Raw genomic sequence first — 24,741 nt, forward strand, 5'->3', positions numbered from 1 at the left:
ATTATGGATTTTGAATTACTTTATGCATTGATTTATGGATTAAAACATAGTGATCTTAAGAATTCTCACTTGTGGTATTTTTAGTTATTTTCCTAAAAATAATTTTTTGATAAAAAAATTCAGCTTGCCAGATCTATGACTTTTGAATGGCTGAATTTTTCCAATAAGTAATTATTAATAACAAAATGGCTCGTTAGTTTCATTTGTATGGTAGAGATGATTGTAGGCCTTGCAATTCAGAATGGATATCAATATTCTTACATTTGTGATGGTGTTTAAAGACACATGGTTCCTTTTTGATGCATCATCAAATTTTTCTACCAAATTGGGCAATAGGATAAAACCTTTTTCAAACTTCTAGGGAGTGGAAATTGATAGAGCACCACCATATGGGAGAAGGGATAAAAGGGGTAATTAGTTGTTAGGCTGTGAGAGTTTGTTAGCTTAAGCAAGTGGAGATAGTGGTGAGAATATTGTGATTAGTTAGTATAAACTTGTGCAGATGAAAGGAAAGAGGGCAGAATATGTTTTAGTGGGAATTGTTGGGAGGTCTCTAGCTCCTCGATTTGCTAGGCTATCATATATTTCTTTTTTGTCATCTCTTTACACTTTTCCATGAGAAGTTTGTATTTCCATTTTCAAAGTCAAATCAATATAGAAGATATCAGTATTATTCAGAAATCCTTTGTTCATTGAAGTGTTTATCTGTATTGAGTGATTGAAGTTCTGGGGTTTCTAACATAAATCTATTTTTTTAAGTGGCAATACATTTTGGAAGTTTTAATTGCATGTTGTCATCTTTTTCCCTACTTTTTGTGGAAAATTGAGTTCTTGCTACTTTCGGTTAGATTTTGCATATATGTTGAATCAGGGGATAAAAGCATTAATTTCATTCTTTAGAGTTCCTTTATCGAAGTAATTCTGTAAAATTGAATGACAGAACTTGTTCTGATGCAATCTGTCTCACTTTGGTGTGACTGCTTATATTTAAGCAAGAATATGATCCATCTGTATGTGAATTTTCACCTGATGGTATTGCGAAGGCGAGAAGTCTCTTTGAGCATGCTATAACTGCTGCTGGTTTGCATGTTGCTGAAGGCAGTAAAATATGGGAAGCATACAAGGAATTTGAGCAAGCCATTCTCCATACCATAGATGAGATCAGCATTAAGGTGAGAATTTATAATATATATATTAGAAACTTTTTAGAAAATGTGCCTGAAGGGGATGCATTCTATTAATCAATTTACTTGATTATTTAAAGTCTTATTCCATCCTACTGGTTTGGTATTATGGTTAATAATCTTTTGTGGGTCTTCCTTTATATTTCCTGGAACCATGGCTCAAGTTGCATACCCTGTTTATTTTAGAAACTTTTTTTTCTTCTTTTTGTCATCTATGTATAGTTCATAAATTTTGTTCTTTCATTTCCCTATGAAGTGCTATGTACCAAGAAAAAGTATATGTTTTCAAAATTTACATTTGGAAAATTACTGCTTTTTTGCAAGAAAAAGAAAAACAGGTTCAGCGCATCCGAAGTATATTTCACCGTCAGTTGTCTGTTCCCCTTGCTAACTTAAGGTCAATCCTTCTTGCCTATAGGTCTTGGGAGGTGGAACTGGGGACTGCTTTAGATATTGAATCAGGTGATTTAGATGGGATTCCTTCTACTGTTGCCTCAGCGTACCAAAAGGCATTGGTGATGTATAATGCTTGAGTTGATTTCGAAGAACATATTCCAAGGCAGGATATATCTGACTCCAAAAAATTTCAACAATTCACGGTATATGGCATTTACTATCAGATATTGTTTTAGACAGCTAAATGATAATGATGGGTTCTTACGTGATACCTTAAGAATTTAGGTTAAATGGTAACTTGATATGATATTAAAGTGTAGAGGTCATGATTTGAGTCTCCCATCTACTACATCCTGCTATATTTGGGTTGGTCTTTCTGTCTGAATTTGAGCTTGGTTTATGTAACATGTGAAGCTACCTATTACAAAGGTGAACATCATTGTTGTGCCCTTACCTTTTCAAGCTTAAGCTTTTAGGTCAAGTTGTTTATCAGCAAAGTTGTTTTTTAAATTTTATTATAATTTCAATTTCTTATGGTCTTTCTTGCTTCTAATATAAGTAATCAGTTTATGTAAACTTTAGATCTTCTCTTCTTCTTCTTCTTTTCCTGAGGGTGGGGGGTTGTATAAGAACTTGCAATGTGGCAATAGGTTACCATTTTTTTTTTTTCCCTTCCCTTTGTTAAAGTGTTAATACTATTATTTTAATTTGAAATTTTTGCAGATCTACTTGAAGTTTGAATAGTCTTCTGGAGATCCAGCCCATGTTCAAGTTCTCTATGAACATGTTGTTACCGAGTTTCCTGTATCAAGTGATCTCTGGCTTGGTTATACTCGCTATTTGGATAAAACCTTGAAGGTTTCACTCATATTTTCTCTTTTCAATTCTTTATGTTCTAGGTATTTGTAATTTTAGCAATTAATCATCTCTTTTTTCCTTCAAGTAGGAAATATTGTGCAGGATGTTCATTCCAGGGCTAGGAAAAATGTAAACCCCACGTTATTATTCCGATGCCCTAAGGTATGAAATTTACCTTTTCAAGTAATTTTCTTTTTTGAATGGAAGGGTAAAATGGTTAATTTACATGTATTTTCGAGATGTGGCCATTATAAGTGTAAAGGGTGAGGTCATTGAAGAGAAATGAGGGTAGAATGGTCATAAAGTTGATTGATAAGTTAAATGGCATAAACGGTAACCAAGGGTATAATGGTCTTTTCATACAAACTTATGATTTATGTCCATAAGTGCACCAAGGGTAAATTAGTCATTTACCTAGTAGAATTGCTTAATGGTTAAGTGTTTTAATGAAGTCAAATGGCATTAAATGATTACTTATCTTTATTTTGTGGTAGAAATGACCAAAATGCCCTTATATGAAAAATTTATGCCAAATGACCTTTATATCCAACTTTTATTGACCAATCACATTAGAGTAACAATGGAATGAATATTTACAAGGTTTAAAGAGAGAGAGTCGGCCTTGGAGACCCCAAATATATCATCTTCTTCTTCATCTCTCAATCCACCATAAAAGCCACTAATCCAAGCTTTATTCTCAAATTTTCTAGGATTTCAAGTTGATTTTCAAAGGAGTCACCATCCACCCTTAAAGAACTTCAATTTCAGGTTAAAGGTGAGTTTCAAAACCCTAGTTTTTTCTGAATTTTTTAGTTAAAAGAGAAATTCATAAGTGGTTATGGTGTAAGGTAGAAGTGAAACTTTGGAGCCAAGGAGGAGGACCTTTGTGCTTTGAATACTAAGGTAAGGAGAAAATCTCCCTTATGACTACAATTGATAACACCTAGGGTTTATGAAACTTACATTTATTTATTTAATATGAGTGTGATGCTATGTGTTGGTTATGAGTTGTTTAAATGGGTGTGTTGATTGGTGATGTGTGCATATGGAGGATGATTATGCCAATTAAGATGTGTGGTGGACGATGTTTTGGCACTTTTGGTTCTGTAAAAAGGGAGGTTTTTTGGCCTTTTATACTTGAATGATATGGCAAATAATATGAATGTGCAAATGAAGGTGACATGGTTAATGAATAGAATTCGGATTTGGCTGTTTTAAGACTTATACTGTACATCTTCACTGAATCAGTCTAACTGAAGTTATAGAAGTCCGATTGTGTTGATTCTTGAAGTGTTAAAAAGTTGAGAACAGACCTAAAACGTTGTGTTTTAGGCAAACCAGTTCGAATTGGAAGATAAGTAAAAATTGCTTGAAAAGTGATGCCTATATGGCATCCAACTTCTAATGGAAATTTCCATTTGTTTCTAATTCTAATAACCCCTGAATACTTAATACCAAAATTCCTTGAATGGTATGAGAAATTGAATGAATTAAGTTAGAAGTTTAGTAGAAAAATATGTATGATTGAGCATGGGGCATGTTATTCCATATGTTTGCATTCATATAATGATAATGCATTAGCTTATTTAGTTGTCTTATGAGAAATTTATAAATGTTAAAGAATGAATTCCATGAGTCTCTTGAGGTATAAACCAAGATCAGAGGAATGGATTCTTATGGAAACCATGAGTCCTTTGAGTGACACCAGAACAGGTAATGGTTCAAATGAATCCGATCGGATAACAAAGACTAATGAATCGTCAAGTATATAGACAAAACATAAGCATGCCATGTACATGAATATTTCATAAGTCATTTATGTTCTTATGTTATTATGTATGGTTATTTTATGACTTATGTTATGAGAAAAGTGCAAAATGTATGATATGTTTTATGAACTTGTTATGTCAAGAATGAAGGTCATGTTTTGTAGGTAGGTAAAGTCCTAAGTAATATACTTGTATAATGAACCTATAGTTTATAAATGGCCATATTCCTTACTGAGCGATTAGCGCTCACCCCACGAAATGTTTAAAATGTTTTGCAGGTACGGATTAAGGCATGAAGTTGGGAGGGATTCCAAGGGACGCTTGAGCATGAGGGATGCTTTAATGATGACTATTGAATGGTTTTGCTATATTTTTAGTGTAGTAATTATGTTCATATTCATAATGTATTATTTGTCCATGTTCTATAATGGAGTAAATATGTTGTATTAATAAAGGAAATCAAATTGCTAGTAAATTTTATAAAAGTGTGTATGTTCTAGTAAGTATTACTATGGATTTCATAATTTACTCCAAGAAGGAAACTATATTTTTTTTATATACAATGAACTTATATAGTTAAAAAAAAAAATTAAGCACATATATCTATATATGTGTTTTAAACTACAACTTTTATTCTTTAAATAAGATTTTAAATAAACTTCTTTCCCAGGCGTGCGTTTTCTAGGTTCTCAATGGCCAGGGATACTTAGGAAATACCCGTCTAGGGAGGGGTTTTACAGTTGGTATCAAAGCGTGATTTTGGGCGTTTGAAATGACGTTTTGATTAAATTGTTATAGTATTTTTATATTTAATTGATGCTAGAATGGTGTTTATAAGTAATGGAGTATCATTCCTCATGCGTCCCCAGATACTCCTCTCAACCGATTGCTGTAAGTTTTTCTTACTTGTTTAGTGAATAAATTAGCTATGTTGATTGAAATTTGTGTGAGTAAAGGGTATGGCTATGAGGCGTCCACGAAAGGTTTAGGGGGGCGAGGAGAATGTTAATGAAGTAGGCACTAGTCAACCAGTAGCACCGACTAGCAGTGCACCCCTAATAGTGGACCACTGTGTCTACCCAAAATGCTTCTATTGGATGAGGCTACAATCAACAAGGATTCAAAAAGCCTTACTGAGGCCTTTAGGAGGGTGATCCCGAGGGTATAAGTAAACAAGTGAACACAAATCCCTCACTTCAGTAGTTCAGCCTCAGCTCCAAATACCAGTTCCACCTCCAGTAATTGGACCAGTTATGCCGATGGGTGCTACACCTTCTGGACAGTGGAACTAATCTATATCTTTCTCCAAAGCACCAACCTCCAGAGTTTAGTGGTTCAAACGATCCAGCGGTAACGAGGAGTGGCTAGAGACTGTCGAACGGGCAATGGCCTGTTTCCCATGAGTATCAGGAAAAAGTCCGCTATGCTTCCTATTTGTTGAGAGGAGATGCTCGGGTATGGTGGAAGCTAATGGACATACCTATGTGACAGTAATCTTTCCTGGAATGAATTTAAATGGCTATTTAATAGAATATCGGTCGGCGGACATGTTATCCGTGAAGACTCAAGAGTTCACGAATTGAAGCAGGGTATATGACTGTTAAAGTATGCTACAATGTTCAACTCCTTAGCCCGTTTTGCTCCTACTATGGTGAGTACTCAACAGTGCCTTTAGAGAGATTTATTAATGGACTACACCAAAAATTGCCCAGATTGTTATAGCGGTGGTCACCTCCTCAGACTTATAGTGAGGCCTTGGAACGGGCATTGAGGGCAGAGATTTATGTGAATAAGGAAGGCGGATGGAGAACCCTAATGGTGATGGTAGTTCTAGTTTAAGCCAGATAGCAGTTCAGAAAGCTGAAGTGGGAATTCCACTCAAGCCCCGGAGGATAAAGGTAAACAAAGTTTCAGCAAGGATTTCAAAGAAGGGTGCAGAATAAGAGGCCTCCACAGCAACAACAGAGAAGGAATAATCTCCCCATTGTAAAAAATGGTGGAGGCAGCATAAAGGAATTGTCTATTAGAACCAATGTGTGTTTCAAATGTAAACAACTGGGACACATGGCAAAGGACCGTAAAGTTACTCAGCTACTTCCCTTCAGACTGTTGGAGGTTCGACTGCCAGAGTTTACTCAGTGGCTCAGAAAGAAGCCGAAGCCAATCCATCTGCAGTTACTGGTCAGTTACAATTCCACTCTCCCTCTTTATATGTACTGATTGATTCTGGGCTACCCATTCTTTTATTGATATGGTATTATAAAAAGACTAGGTTTAGAGCCTTGTAAAGTGGAACATGCTGTTAAAATCGAGATGCCTAATGGGGAGAATTATTTTGCTGATAAGTTGTTATGGGAACTATAGTGATTGATGGGCATGAGTTGAATGTTGATTTGATTTTTTTTGATATGCCTGATTTTGATATTTTTGGAGAATGGACTTCTGAGCAAATATGGAGTATTGAAGATTGTCGGAAGAAGAAGGCCCGTTTAACTTAGATGCTAGAGATAGTTTCACCTTTGGGGAAAGTCATCTACACAGCCTGATGATAAGTGCAGTGAGGCAATGAAGATGATAAGGAAGGGTTTGAACAGGGTACATAGCTAATGTGGTGAATAAGAAAAAGTTTCCAAACTTTAGTTTCGAGAGGTACCCATAGTGCGAGAATTCGAAGATGTATGTCCAGAAGATTTGCCAAACTTCCTCTAGAGAGAAGTGGAGTTTTGTATAGAATTAGCTCCTGGTGCGGCACCAATATCTAAAGCCCCATATAGAATGGCTCCAGCAGAGTTACAAGAGTTAAAGAGCAACTTCAGGAGTTGTTAGATAAAGGTTTCATTCGACCTAGTTATTCTCCAAGGGGAGCTCCTATTTTATTTGTGAAGAAAAAAGATGGTTCATGATAATGTGTATTGATTACAGAGCCCAATAAGGTGACGGTGAAAAACAAGTATCCATTACCAAGAATTGATGACTTGTTTGATCAGTTAAAGGGAGCTTCGGTGTTTTCCAAGATTGATCTTCGGTTAGCTACCATCAAGTGAGGGTCGCTGACAAGGATATTCCCAAGACTGCTTTCGAACCAGATATGGGCATTATGATTTATAGTGATGCCATTTGGATTGACTAATGCCACCAGCAGTGTTCATGGATTTGATGAATAGGATTTTCCATGATTGTCTAGATAAATTTCTAGTAATTTTTATAGATGATATCCGGTCTATTCCAAAACAAAGGAAGATCAGAAGGCATTTGAGATTTGTGTTACAAAGCCTAAGGGAAAAAAGTTATATGCTAAGTTCTCCAATGTGTGAGTTTTGGTTGGATCAGTAACATTCTTGGGACATGTTGTTTCACAAAAGGGTTTTCAGTGGACCCCAGTAAGATTGAAGCAGTGATTGAATGGCTAAGACCAAAGACTATAAAAGAAGTTAAAGTTTTCTTGGTTACAAAATATTCAGGATTTGTGGAAGGCTTTGCTAAATTAGCTTCTCCACTCACAACTCTGACAAAAAAGGAGCCCCGTTCAGATGACTGAACACTGTGAGAAGAGTTTCCAAGAATTGAAAAGAAGTTAACTACTGCTCCTATTTAACACTTCTAGAGGATGGTAGATTATGATATTTTACTGATGCTTCTCATAACGGTTTGGGGCGGTATTGATGCAAAAAGGCAAGGTGATTGCTTATGCCTTTCGTCAATTGAAAACTATGAAAAGAGGTATCCCCTCATGATCTTGAATTAGCAGCTGTCGTTTTTGCTTTGAAGATTTGGAGACATTATCTCTTTGGGGTGAAATGTAATATTCCACAATCACAAAAGTCTAAAATACTTTTTCACCCAGAAAGAATTGAATATGAGGCAGAGAAGATGGCTTGAGCTGGTGAAGGACTATGAATGTGATATTATGTATCACGCCAGGAAAGCTAATGTAGTTGCAGATGCCCTCAGCAGGAAAGTCTCCTTAGCTCAGTTAACTTTTCAGAAGCACCTGAACAAGAGATAATGAAGGAGGGATAGAGTTGGAGTTGGGAAATTGTCCAAAATTGAAGTTCGGTCTAAGTTGGGAGTAAATTAGAGAAAACAAGAGAATGACGGGTTTAGTAAAGGAATTGAGCAGCAGTTGAAAAGATGGTAGAGAATCAGAATTCAACTGGTGAATGGAATCTTGAAATTTAGAGATAGAGTGTATGTTCCTCAGGATATTGAATTAAGAAAGAAGATTTTAGAGGAAGCACATAGTACTCTTTACACTGCTCATCCGGGAGTGTAAAGATGTTGATTTGAGGAAGAGCTATTGGTGGCCAGGTTAAAGAAAGATGTAACTGAGTATGTTGCAAGATGTGGTGTGCCAACAGGTTAAAGCAGACATCAACCCCCTCAGGATTGTTGCAGCCCCTTAGTATTCCTTCATGAAATGGGAAGATATTTCTATGGATTTCATTTTAGGTCTTCCAAAAGTGCTAAGGGGTTATAATGCCATTTGGTGATTGTAGATAGATTGACTAAATCTGCTCGTATTTCATTCCAGTTACAGACAAGATCTCCTCTTATCAGCTAGGCCGATTATAGTTAAAGAAAGTAGATTACATGGAGTACCTAATAGTATTGTCTCAGACAGGGATGTGAATTTATGTCAGATTCTGGAGTGCATGCAGAAGGCATTGGTACTAGGCTTAATTTTTAGCACAGCCTATCATCCTTAGACAGATGGACAGACAGAAAGAACGAATCAAATTTGGAGGATATGTTACGAGCGTGCTGTATTGACCATAAGTTGAATTGGTGTGACATTCTCCCTCTATTGAATTCGCTTATAACAATAGTTATCAGCAACCATTAAAATGGCACCATATGAAGCCTTGTATGGAAGGAAAGTAGATCTCCATTACATTGGACGAAATAGGAGAAAAGAATGCATTGACTCAAGCTTGGTCCAAAATGACACAAAAAATGATAGAAGATGTAGATTAATCCGAGAGAGAATGAAGCAGGCCCAAACGACAGAAGACTATACAGACCCGAAAAGAAAGGATATAGAGTTCCAAGTAGGAGACAAAGTGTTTTGTGAAATCTCTCCTTATAAGAGGGTCATAGGTTTGGAAGAAAGGGAAGCTTACCCCTAGATATATTGGTCCATATGAGGTATTAGAGAAAGTAGGCAAAGTAGCTTACAGACTTGCCTTACCACTAGTATGGACCGGATCCATAATGTTTTCCATGTTTCCCTATTACGAAAGTATGTTGTGATCCTTCGCATATTTACAGCAAATGAAGTGGAGTTAAAGATGAACTAATTTATGAAGCGTCCAGTTCAGATTCTAGATAGAGAATAAAAACTTTGAAATGAAAGTACCGCTTGTTAAAATACTTAGAGGAACATAATGTAGAAGAGCGACATGGGAGGTTGAGCAGATATGAGGAAAGATATCCAGACCTCTTTCTGAATTCGAGGACGAAATTCTTATAAGGGGGATGACTGTAAACCCCACTTATTATTCCGATGCCCTAAGGTATGAAATTTACCTTTCAAGTAATTTTCTTTTTTGAATGGAAGGGTAAAATGGTTAATTTACATGTATTTTGAGATGTGGCCATTATAGTGTAAAGGGTGAGGTCATTGAAGAGAAATGAGGGAGAATGGTCATAAAGTTGATTGATAAGGTTAAATGGCATAACGGTAACCAAGGGTATAATGGTCTTTTCATACAAAACCATATGATTTAAGTGTCCATAAAAGTGCCCAAGGGTAAATTAGTCATTTACCTATAGAATTTCTTAATGGTTAAGTGTTTTAAAGTCAAATGGCATTAAATGAGTACTTATCTTTATGTTGTGGTGGAAATGACCAAATGCCCTTATATGAAAATTTTGCCAAATGACCTTTATATCTAACTTTATTGACCAATCACATTAGAGTAACAATGGAATGATATTTACAAGGTTTAAAGAGAGTAGTCGGCCTTGGAGACCCACTATATCATCTTCTTCTTCATCTCTCAATCCACCATAAAAGCCACTAATCCAAGCTTTTATTCTCAAATTTTCTTGGTTTCAAGTTGATTTTCAAAGGAGTCACCATCCACCCTTAAAGAACTTCAATTTCAGGGTTAAAGGTGAGTTTCAAAACCCTAGTTTTTTCTGAATTTTTAGTTAAAAGAGAAATTCATAGTGGTTATGTGTGTAAGGTAGAAAGGTGAAACTTTGAGGCCAAGGAGGACCTTTGTGCTTTGTACTAGGGTAAGGAGAAATCTCCCTATGACTACAATTGATACACCTAGGGTTATGAAACTTACATTTATTATGTTATATAGTGTGATGCTATGTGTTGGTTATGAGTTGTTTAAATGGGTGTGTTGATTGGTGTATGTGTGCTATGGAGGATGATTATGCCAATTAAGAGATTTGTAGTTGGACGATGTTTTGGCACTTTTTGGTTCTGTAAAGGGGGGAGGTTTTTTATGGCCTTTTTACTTAGAATGATATGGCAAATAATATGAATGTGCAAATGAGGTGACATGGTTAAATGAATAGAATTCGATTTGGCTGTTTAAGACTTATACTGTACATGCTTCACTGAATCAGTCATAACTGAAGTTATAGAAGTCCGATTGCGTTGATTCTTGAATGTTAAAAATTTGAGAACAGACCTAAAACTTTTGTGTTTTAGGCAAAGCCAGTTCGAATTGGAAGATAGGTAAAAATTGCTTGAAAAGTGATGAACTATATGGCACCAACTTCTTAATGGAAATTTCCATTTGTTTCTAATTCTAATAAACCCTGAATAACTTAATACCAAAATTCCTTGAATTGTATGAGAATTGAATGAATTAAGTTAAGAATTTAGTAGAAGATATAGTATGATTGAGCATGGGGGATGTTAGTCCATATGTTTGCATTCATAATGGTAATGCATATAGCTTTTAGTTGTCTTATGAGAAATTTATAAAATGTTAAAGAATGAATTCCATGAGTCTCTTGAGGTATAAACCAAGATCAGAGGAATGGAATTCTTATGGAAACCATGAGTCCTTTAGTGACGACCAGACCAAGGTATTGTTATGAACCGATCGATAACAAAGACTAATGAAATCGTCATATATAGACAAAACAAATAAGCATGCCATGTACATGAATATTTCATAAGTCATTTATTCTATGTTATATTATGTATGGTTATGTTATGACTTATGTTTATGAGAAAAGTCCAAATTGTATATATGTTTATGAACTTGTTATGTCAAGAATGAAGGTCATGTTTTTGTAGGTAGGTAAGTCCTAAGTAATATACTTGTATAATGAACCTTAATAGTTTATAATGCCATATTCCTTACTGAGCGATTACGCTCACCCCACGAAATGTTTTAAAATGTTTTGCAGGTACGGATTAAGGCATGAAGTTGGAGAGGATTCCAAGGGACGCTATGAGCATGAGGGGATGCTTTAATGATGACTATGAATGGTTTTGCTAATATTTAGTGTAGTATTATGTTCATATTTCATATGTGTAATTATGTCCATGTTCTATAATGGAGTAAATATGCTGTATTAAAAAGGAAAACAAATTGCTAGTAAATTTTATAAGTGTGTTAGTTCTGATTTCATAATTTACTCCAAGAAAGGAAACTATAATTTTTTTTTATTATACAATGACTTATTATAGTTAAAAAAAAAAAATTAAGCACATATATCTATAATATTTTAAAACTACAACTTTATTCTTAAATAGGATTTTAAAATAAACTTCTTTCCTAGGCGTGCGTTTTCTCTAGGTTCTCAATGGCCAAGGGATACTTAGGAAATACCCGCTAGGGAGGGTTTACAAAAAATTGTCCTTGGGTTGGTGATCTTTGGTGTTGATCTTGCTTGCTTTGGAACATTGCCGTGCACTTGAGAAAGAGATATCTACTGTAAGTTTCAGTTGTTACCCTTCATCTGTTGAAATTATGAGAGTTGTTATAAGTAGCTTAAGAGCATGAAGTTTCACAACTTTAGTGTTGGAATTTCATTCTGCTCCTTTTAAAAATATAGATGTTTACTCTTATTTAAAGACTTTTATTCATATTTAGGTCTTTGAGAAGTCCCTTCTATGCACTTTTTCGACCACTGAGGAGGTAAAGATATATGTTCTCTAATTTGCTAACTTACTTACTACCTTTGTAACTTGTTATTGTTTCATCTGCGTTTTATGCATTAAAGATCTTGTTATTGGTTCCTCTTTGTTTCAGTACCTAAACTTATTACTCACTCGAGTGGATGGTTTGAGACAAAAATCCTTTTGCCTGGAGCAGAAGGGATGCAACTATTTTTCATTGATAAAGGAACGCTTCTGGTTTGCATATGTATACTGTTCATTTTCCTTGTTAAAATTGTTTTTACTCGATGTCAAGAACTTGAAGCTTCTCAAAGAACATTTGTAGATGCTCTGTTCATGGTGAATTTTAGATGAAGAAAATGTTGACCTTGTAGCTAGTCTATCTTTTAGGGTCTAGGCATAGATCTCTTACGAATGTGTATCAAATGCGTCTACCCTTAGACTCTGAAGAAAGTCTTTTAATTTTACTTCATTTAGTGTGCTGTTATAGTACCATTATGACCACTTATATTAAAGTTACATGATGCGTGTTTCTTACAACATGCAAAATGTAGCAAGTATACTAGTCGCTCAAGTAATAAAATGATGAGTAGGATATCGTTCCCCGAGGATTGTTAGCAAAGCACTAAGTTTCCTAATGTTATCAGTTGAAGCAATCGAATTCTTTAGATTGGTGGGAGCAAATTTAATTAAAACAACAATGAATTTAAACAAAGATTTAAAACTTAATTAGAAGCAATATGAAAACACGGATATCAATTCAAGCAAAACGGGTAGGTTTTGACTTCGTTGGATTTTATGGGTTAAACCTAAAAATTACACTACATTCACATTCATGCGCAATGGTTGTAAATCGAACTCACTAATATCGGCTCTTTTTTCCTATTCATCCTTATTAACCTTCCGCACCCCACATTTGAAGATTAATAATTCCAAACTCATTAAGCAAAAGAATCCTAAATGATTTCATTAATTCTTGAATCTATCTCTAGCATCCAATACTATAATGGTGATTACCCAAGAAGCCCAACATGATTCATTTCTCAATCTCACCAGTTTCATCCACATACAGCATTAAAAATCGGAGCAACACACACCAAAGCATATTCATATGAAATAACACAATCAAACACTTAACCCATTTAAAATCCAAACTACCATCAAACCTTAACCCAAAATAGATTAGTTCATAGCTAAATCAATAATATAAAACGAAAAACGATAAACAAGTTCAGCATAATGAAACTGAGATGAAAGATAGAAATCTCCCCAAAGATGAATCCTTTAGGTCAAATCTGAATCTTCTCCCTTTACACCCAACAGCTCAAAGTTTTACTAGAAAAATGTAAAAGTAGCTAACCCTAAAAAGATGAAGACCCCTGGGAAAAGGCTAAGTTTTCTTTTATACTTAGTCCAAATAACCCAGCCAAAAACAGCACAACACAACTGTGCGTTTAAACAAACTGAATATATGACTGTCACCGCGGCAGAATGAAGCAGACACATTCGTCGCTGGCTTACTTCGCGCCGGCGAAGAAAATTCCTTCGCCGGGGCGAGCTTCTTGAAAAGTTTTGAAATTATAGAACTGCCACTCTACTTGCTTCTTCGTTCGATTCTTCGTTCTCGGTGCTTCCTTGGGAACAAGCTTCATCGTACTTTATCCTGCTCCGGAACCTCCCTATCTTCTGAGATCCGCTAATTTCTGAGTCAAACTATCCAATTTTGTCCTTATTTGCTCAAAATGTCCATTTTAACCTGAAATACGAAAGTAAGAATTAAGAACATTCAAGTCAAAATGCACTAGAAGTACCTGAAATCCGACAAAAAGGTCTAATAAAACTGTATAATTTACGGATTATCAACTACCCCCAACTAAAGAGATGCTCGTCCCCGAGCATACAGTACAAAACTAATGAAACATAGACAACAACAAAACAAAAACACAAACACACACAACAAACTGAAAACAAAATGAACAAAACCAACACAAAACTCAATTCCAGTGAATTGCCTAGAAGTTGCACATGTCTCACAAATTATTGAAAAATTATTATCAGGAAATGTTCAACACTCCAAGAAGTTATAAGCTACATCGACTGTCTTCCTCAATCGGTCCACCAGTAGGTGATCCCCACTTCAATCCACTTCCAACTTCCCGTTATTTTATGCAAAATTTTAAAGTTTATCAAATGGTGGCAGACTCCATAAGCCTAAATATCAACTACTCTCCACTAGAGGACTAGACACAGATAGAATCGAAGTCTTTAAAAGCTTATACCGTTAGGCTCGGGTCATTGGCTCCAATAAAAAGGATGAACAAAGTAAGAGAACTCGGTTGTCCTAAGCAAAACTAAAATCACATCGAACCCACACCTTCTCAACCACCAATCGACATGTCCACTAATTCACAGTCTTCAAACGCGTATCTTTAAAACTTTGGATACCATAAATGCAAGGGAGACTCGTTTAAAGTGTACATGCGTTGTTAAACCTGAGGTCGCCAAGTACTGCTAGCATTTTTTAAGGCGGGTTCTGGTTTCCAGCCGGTATACCCTTAAACTAGGCAGCATTGTGTTTTATTATTATTATTTTATACAATCAATTGAATTGAATTGAGGTGACTACCTCTTTTGTTTTTATTCTTTTCTCTCAACCCCATCATTCTTTTGGTCTCTTCATCATTTTTCTTCTCTTAACCCCCAAACATTCTTTTGCTCATTTGTACACTCGTCTCGTTCTTTGTTTTGCACTAGGACCGAATTCTCCTAAGGGTACGATAAGTTTTTAGGGTAAAGGATTGACAATTTTTGTTGTTTTCCAAGAAAAATAAACAAATTTCATACGCTCAAATGGGTGACTAGGGATAATTTCATTCAGGGTCGCTAGAAAGGCTCAAACGTTCCAAAAAAAATGCCTAAATCATCTTCTCAACCATGTCTAATCCTAGAATTTCGCCTCAAGCATTTCTCAACTAGGTTCTAGAGTCCACCAACATTATCAAGACTTTACCTAATCGCATAAAATGAATCTAAGCATGCCGAAAAAAATGAAATGGGTGGTTGAACCACTCAACAACCTCAATCAAAATCCAATCAATAAACATAAACTTGAAGCAATGCTTAACTTTTCAACAATAAAAATTCAACAATCCTTTTCATCATTGATTTTATACAATCATCATCGGCAAAAACGAAACAACCAAAAGAAACAAAAAAAATAAATTTTTTTTTCTGCAGTTTAAGGTGTACATGGCTTGTGTTAAACCAATCGCCAAGTGCTGCTAGCATTGTTTATTAAGGCGGTTACTGTTTTCCAGCAATATACCCTTAAATAAAAATTATTATTATTATTGTTATTTTTTTTTTTTTGCAGTTTAAGGGTACGTGGCATTGTTAAACCCAAGTCGCCAAGTGCTGCAGGCAGTTTTTAAGGCGGTTACTGGTTTCTAGCCAATATACCCTTAACTCGTTTTTAAGACTATCCCCTACCCCCAAACTAAACATGACATTGTCCCCATGTTCCCTTATGCACAATTAGAATAGAGAATAATACAAAAATTAATAAAGGTACAAGAATGCTCCCTGGTTAATTCATAATTGTTGCTCCACAATGATCACCCGTTCTCGGACTTTTCATCATCCAAAATCTGTCAAACAATAACATGTGGTGTCCTTCATGTTAGAACGAATTCACAACTAACTTGAAAATATTACAACCTAATCTCGTCTTTCAACAACTACAAATTAAAAAACAACTAAACACTAACATGATAAACAAAATCCAAACCAAATAAACTGAGTTTAACGTTTCAAATGGGCACAAAATTAATGAAAACAATTAACAAACATAAACATAAACGGTGCTCCGGTTTCAGTCGTGTTCTTCCTCTCTCTTCTTCTTCTTTCTTCCTCATCTTCTTTTCTTCCTCTGAGCCCATCCACTCATCCGATTTCTAGCCGACCCATTAGTATGCTGAAGTGTCAACATTAACTCCTTAAGCTATTTGTCAGTAGCTCATGCATCCTCTCTGTCCGCTCCACATCCAATCCTGCCATCTCTTCATATATTTCATCAGGCCCATCTTTCTTGCATCATCTCTTTTTGTAACCTGTGGAGCTGATGATGTGGCAAGCTTGTTCTTTGCCTTTTCGCCCCTGCTCTTGGTTGCGCACTCCCGTTCGGTCAAGGTGTTTCTTGTAATAGTCTGAATCTAGAGTTGGAGCAGCATGAATACACTGCTCATCATCTTGAACCTTGACCCCAGCGTTTAGGCAAAAAGCTGTGTGATGATGCGGGAAACAAACTCGCTCGCGCTCTGTTTGGATGCTAGCTTGACACTATTAAAAATGTTCTCCCACATCCATACTACTTCCCTGTGGCAATAGAGTAGAGCAACATTGCCTTCTCATGAGTCACTATGCTGTAGTGCGTTCCGGCATTAATTAGCACGACAAAATACTGCCATAGCCGAGCCATTGGTATCAAATGTGTTCCTTTAAGTGTCTTCTTTTGTTTGTTAGACACTTCCCACGCTGCCCCCAGGTTTCGCAATGACCGGCATATAATATCATCATCAAATTGTGATCTTTTGAACTCCACATACTGATCATTGAAATTTCGGGCAAGTTATAGAACCTATTGATTTCCCTTGCCATAATTTCACATCCTCCCCCTCGTACAACACAGTATCTTCATGACATTCCGGGAGTTTGACATAGAACTCCTCACCATGGTTCTACAGTCGGAACTTCAGGATTACGCATAAACTTTCCCAACGTCTCCCTCTACTCCAGTCCAAGCTTGTGTTGCGGTTAATCCACGCTCAGGGATGAAACCCTTATCCTTTCGTTGGATTACCGCTTCATATCGTTTACGGGCTTCATCGTTCACAAACCGTTGTCAATACTCTTCCCTTACTCTTACTCTTTCCCTTGTACGGTTGCTTAACCTTTGGAGCCATTTTTCCAACTAAGTTCCAATCCAAAATTAACCCCAAAAATTCAGTCCTAATTCTACACAATCACTTCCACCAGCAAAATAACCCACACTTCCAAAATTTTCAATTCACCCCCAAACTACAAATTTTCAATTTCACACAAACACTTCAAAATTTCAAACCCCACACTCCTAACAATCAAGCACTGCACAACCACTCTTTCTTCAACACAATCCAACTCAACATCCATAAACACTTCTCAATTCAATCGCACAAAATTTCAGATCTATGCTTAGTACTTGAAATTTTTCGATTAAGCTTTGGTTGTTTGAGATCTTACCACAATGAAGGAGTGTGCACCACCATTGAAACAAAAACGACCCAGATTGAAAACCCCAAATTTTTGATTAAAAATTTCGTGAAATTTTCGCGAAAATTGTTGTTGAAAAGGGTTGTTTGGTGTTTAGTGATGTTGTGGAGTAAGAAATTTTGTTGGAAAAGCAAATGGAAGCAAAAGATTGAGTTTGAAAAATTTTCTCTCAACTCAAATGCAAGGCCGTGAAAATGAAAAGAATAAGCGAGTATTTAGAAAAGGCTCGTCAACCGCGGCGAAGGAGGTTCTTCGCCGCGGCGAAGTTCATCATTCATAACCCTAATAAATTCCCAAGTTTCGCCGTGGCGAAGAAAAATCTTCGCCGGGGTGAAACCTTCCCAAGAGTCAAGGTTTTCTTCGCCCCGGCGAAGAATTTCTTCGCCGCGCGAAATGCCTTAGCCAATTTTCACCAATTAATTCACTTTCTTCGCCGCGGCGACAACAATTCCTTCGCCGCGGCGAATCATCCACGAGCTAACTCTTCTATTCAGTTTGCTTCGCCGCGGCGAAGAAATGTCTTCGCCCGGCGAAGTCTGGAGCATTTTCATACCTTTCTTTGGCTCACGCTTCACCTGAAACACCCAAACCAAAAACATCAAATTTTATACAACTCAAAATGAAATTAAATAAATTCGAACGCCAAAATTAAAGCAAAAGTAAAACACTTGGGTTGCCTCCCAAGAAGCGCTTGTTTACAGTCGAAACTCGACTCTCTTATTCTCAATTCAGATTTCAAGCCGATTGGACGAAGTTGCAACTCATCACCCCTCTCATGTAGGCTTCAACCTCTGTCCATTAATCGTGAAAGTGCCCTTTCTTCATGTGTGACTTCCACTGCTCCGGATGCATGAATCTTCGTAATAGTGAATGGTCCAACCATCTAGACTTAAGTTTTCCGGGGAAAACCTAAGTCTAGAGTTGAACAACAATACCTTCTTCCAACTTCAAAACCTTGATCCGGATGTGCTTATCGTGCCACCTTTTTGTCTTCTCTTTTAAATTCCGGGCATTTTCATACGCTTCGAGACAAACTCATCAAGTTCGTTCATAAGTCAGCATTCTCTCCCTCGCGGCTTTCAAGTCCATGTTCAACTGCGTGACGGCCCAGTACCTTATTTCAGTTCTACCGGCAAGTGACACTTTTCCCATAAACCAATCTGAATGGAGACATACCAATCGGGGTCTTGAAGGCAGTTCGATAAGCCCATAAGCATCGTCCAACTCCTGTGACCAATCTTTCCTCGAGGCATTAACTGTTTTTTCTAAAATCCCCTTTAGTTCTCTATTCGACAGTTCCACTTGCCACTCGTTTGTGGATGGTAGGGTGTTACAACTATGTGTCACTCCATACTTACCCAGCATGCACCCATTTGCCTATTGCAAAAATGAGATCCTCCATCACTAATGATTGCTCTGTGTAGCCCAAACCTTGAGAATATTCTTCCTCGCAAAATAATCACCACCCTAGCATCATTATTTGGCAATGCAACTGCCTCAACCCCTTTGACACTAATCCACCACTACCAAGATATAACGTGTTCCCAAAAGAACTTGGGAATGGACCCATGAAATCATCCCCCACACAACAAAAATGTCAACCACCGGATTTTTGTTCACGACATCTCATCTCTTTTGAAATATGTCCCATCCGTTGACATTGGTCACACTCTTGAATCATCCGAAGGAATCCTTAAAGAGGGTTGGCCAATAAAACCCAGATTGTAACACTTCGCTGCTGTTCTAGCTCCCCCAAATGGCCACCTACTTCCTTCTCATGACAATGCCTTTAAAATGCTCTCCATTTCTTCCTCTGGGACACATCTCCATATCATTTGATCATTACAGTGTCTGTAAATGAACGGCTCTTCCCAAATTAATACTTAAATCTGAGAAAAATTTTCTCTTTTGTTGGTACTCATACCACTTGGGAGCACCCTTGATGACATTTGTTTGCGAAATCCGCAACCCATGGTGCTTCTTCCACTCTCATCAACTTCTCATCTGGAAATGTTTCTCTAATTGGTATTTCCTCCTCATTCCCCTTGATTGGTTTCTCTATTCTCGCAAGTGATCAGCCACCACATTTTCTGACCCCTTCTTGTCTCAATTTCCAACTCGAACTCTTGAATAGTTAAAATCCATCTTATCAGCTGAGGTTTTGCTTCTTTGCTGCTAGTAGATGTCTGATGCTGAATGGTCCGTGTATATGATCACCTTTGCACCTAACAAGTAAGAACGAAACTTGTCAAAAGTAAAACTACAGCCAATAATTCTTTTTCAGTGGTGGTGTATTCATTGTGCATCAACGAGTGTTTGCTAGCATACTGAATTACATGCAACACTTATTTTTTCTCTGTCCAAAACTACCCCTAAAAGCAAAGTCACTAGCATCACACCATTAATTTGAAGGGTAGTCCCCAATCGGGAACTGCAATAATAGTGCGATACTAATAAATTTTTAGAGTTAGGAAGGCATGCTGGTCATCATTAACATCAAACAACCATCTTTATTCAATAGATTGCAAAGGGGTTTAGAGATCTAAAAAATCCTTGATGAGCGTCTGTAAACCCCGCATGCCCCAAGAAACTTTGGATTGCTTTGACATTTGATGGTGGTGGTAGCTTCTCAATCACTCTGTCTTTGCTCGTATCAACTTCAATCCCATCCTTGGAAATCCTATGCCGAGCACTATTCCCTCTTGACCTGAAGTGACATTTCTCCAATTCGACACCAAGTTTGTTTCCCTTGCATCGCTGCAAACAAGAAAGATTTGTGAACAGTTATCAAATGATGAGCAAAAACTGAGAAGTCATCCATGAAGACTTTTATAAACCGTTCCACTATACTCCAAAGATCGACATCATCTTTGAAATGTTGCTGGAGCATTTGCTAACCCCAAAGACATTCTTCGGTAAGCAAGTGCCAAGGGACAAGTGAAGGTCATTTTCTCTGATCCTCAGGAGCGATGGCAATTTGGTTATATCCTGAATACCCATCCAGAAACAATAGCAGGCATGTCCTGCCAACCTCTCCAACATCTGATCATGAAGGAACTGGGAAATGATCCTTCCTTGTTGCCTCATTTAGTTTACGGTAATCAATGCATACTCTCCAGCCCTTCACCGTCCTTGTTGGTATCAACTCATTACTCTCATTCTTCACCACCGTGATCCCTCCTTTCTTCGGACCACTTGTACCGGCTCACCCAATAGGATAAATAACCCTCCTGCATCAAAGTTTCACACCACCTCCTTTCTCACCACTTCCTTCCATCGAAGGATTCATCTCCGTTGTGGTTGCACCCTAGGCTTTAATGATGGTGAAATACCTCTAACGTCTGAAATGGTCCATCCAATTGCTAGTCTATGTTCCCTCAACACCCTAATCAACCTTTCTTCCTCTAATGCACCTCAACTCTGAACTAATAACACCGAAAAGTTTCTGAGTCTCCAAGTAGACATATTTGAGGTGAGGGTAAAGGTTTCAGTTCAAGCTTTGGAGCTTCTTCATTTTTTCCTTTGCCTTCTCTTTGTCAAAATCAACTCCTCAAATTCTATATCTTGACTCTCCTCAATCGTTTGAAGTGCTTCTAACATTCTAGCACAATCATTACTTCCGATTCTTCTACCTCTACTGTTTTTGATTTGGCTATACAAGCTTCAAGAGGTAATTCTGGGTGTTTTCTTCCATAGATTCCATAACAAGTTCATCCACCACATCGACACTAAAGCATGAATCCGATTCAAACGGAACTTCATTGCATCAAAAACATGAAATGTTACTGTTTTCCACTTGAAACCCTCAACAGTAACTTTCCTTCTTCACAATCCAGTGCTCTCCTCGTGGCCAAGAATGGTCAGCACCAAATGAGAGGAATTTACTTATCCTCTTCCATGTCCAACACCACAAAAAGTCTGCTGAAAAATTATCTTCCCCACCTAACCATACATCTTCCACTATCCCCTCGATGCTTTATTGACCTATCTGCTAGTTGCAACGACATGGTCCGTCGCTTTACTTCACCAATTCCCAATCTCCTGAAACAGAAAGGGCATCAAATTAATACTAGCTCCTAGATCACATAAAACACGATCAAAAGAATATCCCCTGTAACAAGGATATAAAACTCCTAGATCCTTGAGCTTCGGGGGTAATTTTTTCTGGAGGATGGCACTACACTCTTCCGTTACCATCACCGTTTCCTCTCTATTTAACTTCCTTTGTTCGAAGATTTCCTTTAGACTTCGTATAACTCGCATTTGCTGTAATGCATCTGCAAAGGATTTAATATGCAATTTTTAAAATTTTAATGAACTTTGAAAATTGCTTATCCTGATTCTTTTTCTTCAATCTCTAGGAAAAGGCACGGGTGGGTGTGATGTGCCAACTCTGTGGTATCTCGGGGAATGGCAATTTCTCTTCTTCTTTGCCTTTCATCATTTTTCTTTTTCTTTCCCCCAACCACTTGATTTCTCTTCACAAATGATCTCTTCATCAACTTCTCTTCAGAATCGTCCTTCTTCGTTCCGGGTTGCTCAACCTCTTTGGTAAGTTGTTCTACTTCTCCCAAAGCTGTCCCACTTCTCAAAATTATGCATTTGCTTGTTCACGTGGGTTATCACCGTATTGCTTGGTAGAGAACCCTGCGGTCTGTTATTAAGCTTCTCGGCCCTTGGCCCATCTACACCTCAAGATTCTGAATGGACGCCCCTTGGTTTCTAAAATTTGTCCTCATCTCATTCATGAACCTTGTGGTCTCTTGCATGAATTTACCAAACAGATCCTCCAACTTCGTCACTCTTTGATCTCCCGTTTGATTGTCCACCCCTGGTTAGTTATTTGAACTGCCTCTGGTTCCATTGGTTATTTTGCTGGTTCTGATTTACCCACCAGTTTGATGATTTCTCTAACCTGATTTATATGTGTTGGAGTATGGGTTGTTTGGTTGTCTCTGATTTCCTGCCAGTAATTCACTTGCTCCGTTGATGAAGATGACGAAGCAAATGTGTTCCCACTTGACACTCGCTGCTCACATGGTTTCCTGCACACAATTCACATGTTAGTTGAGGTGCTTGTTATATAGTTTACTGCTAGTTTCCCACTGTTTTTGAAGTGCAGTGAGTTGGCCTGAGATGGCTGTGAAGGCATCAACTTCATGAAGACCCGATTTCCTCGTTGTGACTCTCTCATTCGGTCTTTGATAGTTGTTGCTTGCCAAAACCTCAACAACTCATACGCCTCCTCTGGTGTCTATTTTGCAAGGTCCCTCCTGAAGCTGCATCCACCATGTGTTTGCACGTTACCCATCAACCCATTGTAGAATGTTTGACTTGAAGCCAACTGGCAGACCATGGTGTGGACACTTTCCATTACTTCCTTGTATCTCCCCAAGCCTTGTACAACAACTCGGCTCATCTTATAGAATGATGTGATATACATTTCTCAATTTCGCTAACTTAGCTGGAGGAAAGAACTTGGTCAGAATTTCTGTGCTAGATCATTCCACATTGTTATTGTTCCCGGTGGTAATGCATTACCACCCCTTTGCTTTATCTCCCAATGAGAATGGGAATAACCGCATCCTAATAGCATTATCTGACACTCCATTTGACTTGAAGGTGTTGCAAATTTCCAGGAAATTTGCAATGTGCTGATTCGGATCTTCCTTCAAATCTCCGTTGAATCTAACCGACTCTGGATCATCTGGATATTGCCGGCTTGATCTCGAAGTTGCTTGCTTGTACTGTAGGTCTAGTAATACTTGACCCATTCATTTCCAGTGGGAACTGAAAATTCCCTCGTGTCCGTTTTCTTGTTCACCATTCAACAACAACTTCTTCAGATTCTGCAATAAGATTTTCTCTTTCTCTTCTCTCTCTATTACGTCTTCTCACGGTCCTCTCAAGCTCAAGGTCAACAGGAACCACTGGTTGACGTCTTGCTCTCGTATACAAAACGAACAACAAATGAAAGAAAAATGAGATCACAACTCTATGAAAATTAAAAACAAAATTAAACTTCATCTAGTTAAACTTAAGGAAAAACTCATGTTAACTTAAAACAGTCCCTGGCACGAGTGCCAAAAACTTGATGCGTGTTTCTTACAACATGCAAAAATGTAGCAAGTATATTAGTCGCTCAAGTAATAAAATGATGAGTAGGATATCGTTCCCACGGGATTGTTGGCAAAGCACTAGTTTCCTAATGTTATCAAGTTGAAGCAATCGAATTCTTGGATTGGGTGGAGCAAATTTTAATTAAAACAACAATGAATTAAACCAAGATTTAAACTTATAAGAAAGCATATGAAACACGGAATATCAATTCAGCAAAATGGTTAGGGTTTGACTTCGTTTGGATTTTAGTGGTTAAACCTAAAATTACACACATTCACATTCATGCGCCTAGTGTAAATCGAACTCACTAATATGTTAAACATACCCTCTCCGGCTATGTTTTCCTATTCATCCTTATTAACCTTCCGCCCCAACAATTTGAAGATTAATAATTCCAAACTCATACCCAAAGATCCTAAAATGATTTCATTAATTCTGAATCTATCTCTAGCATCCAATACTACTAGTGATTACCCAAGAAGCCCAACATGATTCATTCTCAATCTCACCATGTTCTCACATACAGCATTAAAAATCGGAGTAACACATATCCAAAGCATATTCATATGAAAATAACACAATCAACACTTAACCCATGTAAAATCCAAACTACCATCAAACCCTAACCCAAAATAGATTAGTTCATAGCTAAATCATAATATAAAACGAAAAATGGAAATAAACAAGTTTCAGCTAAGGTGAACTGAGATAAAATAAAAACTCCCCAAAAGATGAATCCTTTAGTCAAATCTGAATCTTCTTCCCTTTAACAAACCACAAGCTCAAAGTTTTTACTAAGAAAAATGTAAAATAGCTAACCCTAAAAGATGAAGACCCCTGGAAAAAGGCTAAGATTTTTTTCTTTTATACTTAGTCCAAATAACCCAGCCAAACACGCACAACACAAACTGGCGTTTAACACAAACTGAATAATGTGACTGTCGCCGGGGCGAAGAATGCAGCTCACATTCGTCGCTGGCTTACTTCGCCGCGGTAAAGAAATTCCTTCGCC

Source organism: Pistacia vera, unplaced genomic scaffold, assembly GCF_008641045.1.
Source record: "Pistacia vera cultivar Batoury unplaced genomic scaffold, PisVer_v2 Contig823, whole genome shotgun sequence".
Taxonomy (NCBI): domain Eukaryota; kingdom Viridiplantae; phylum Streptophyta; class Magnoliopsida; order Sapindales; family Anacardiaceae; genus Pistacia; species Pistacia vera.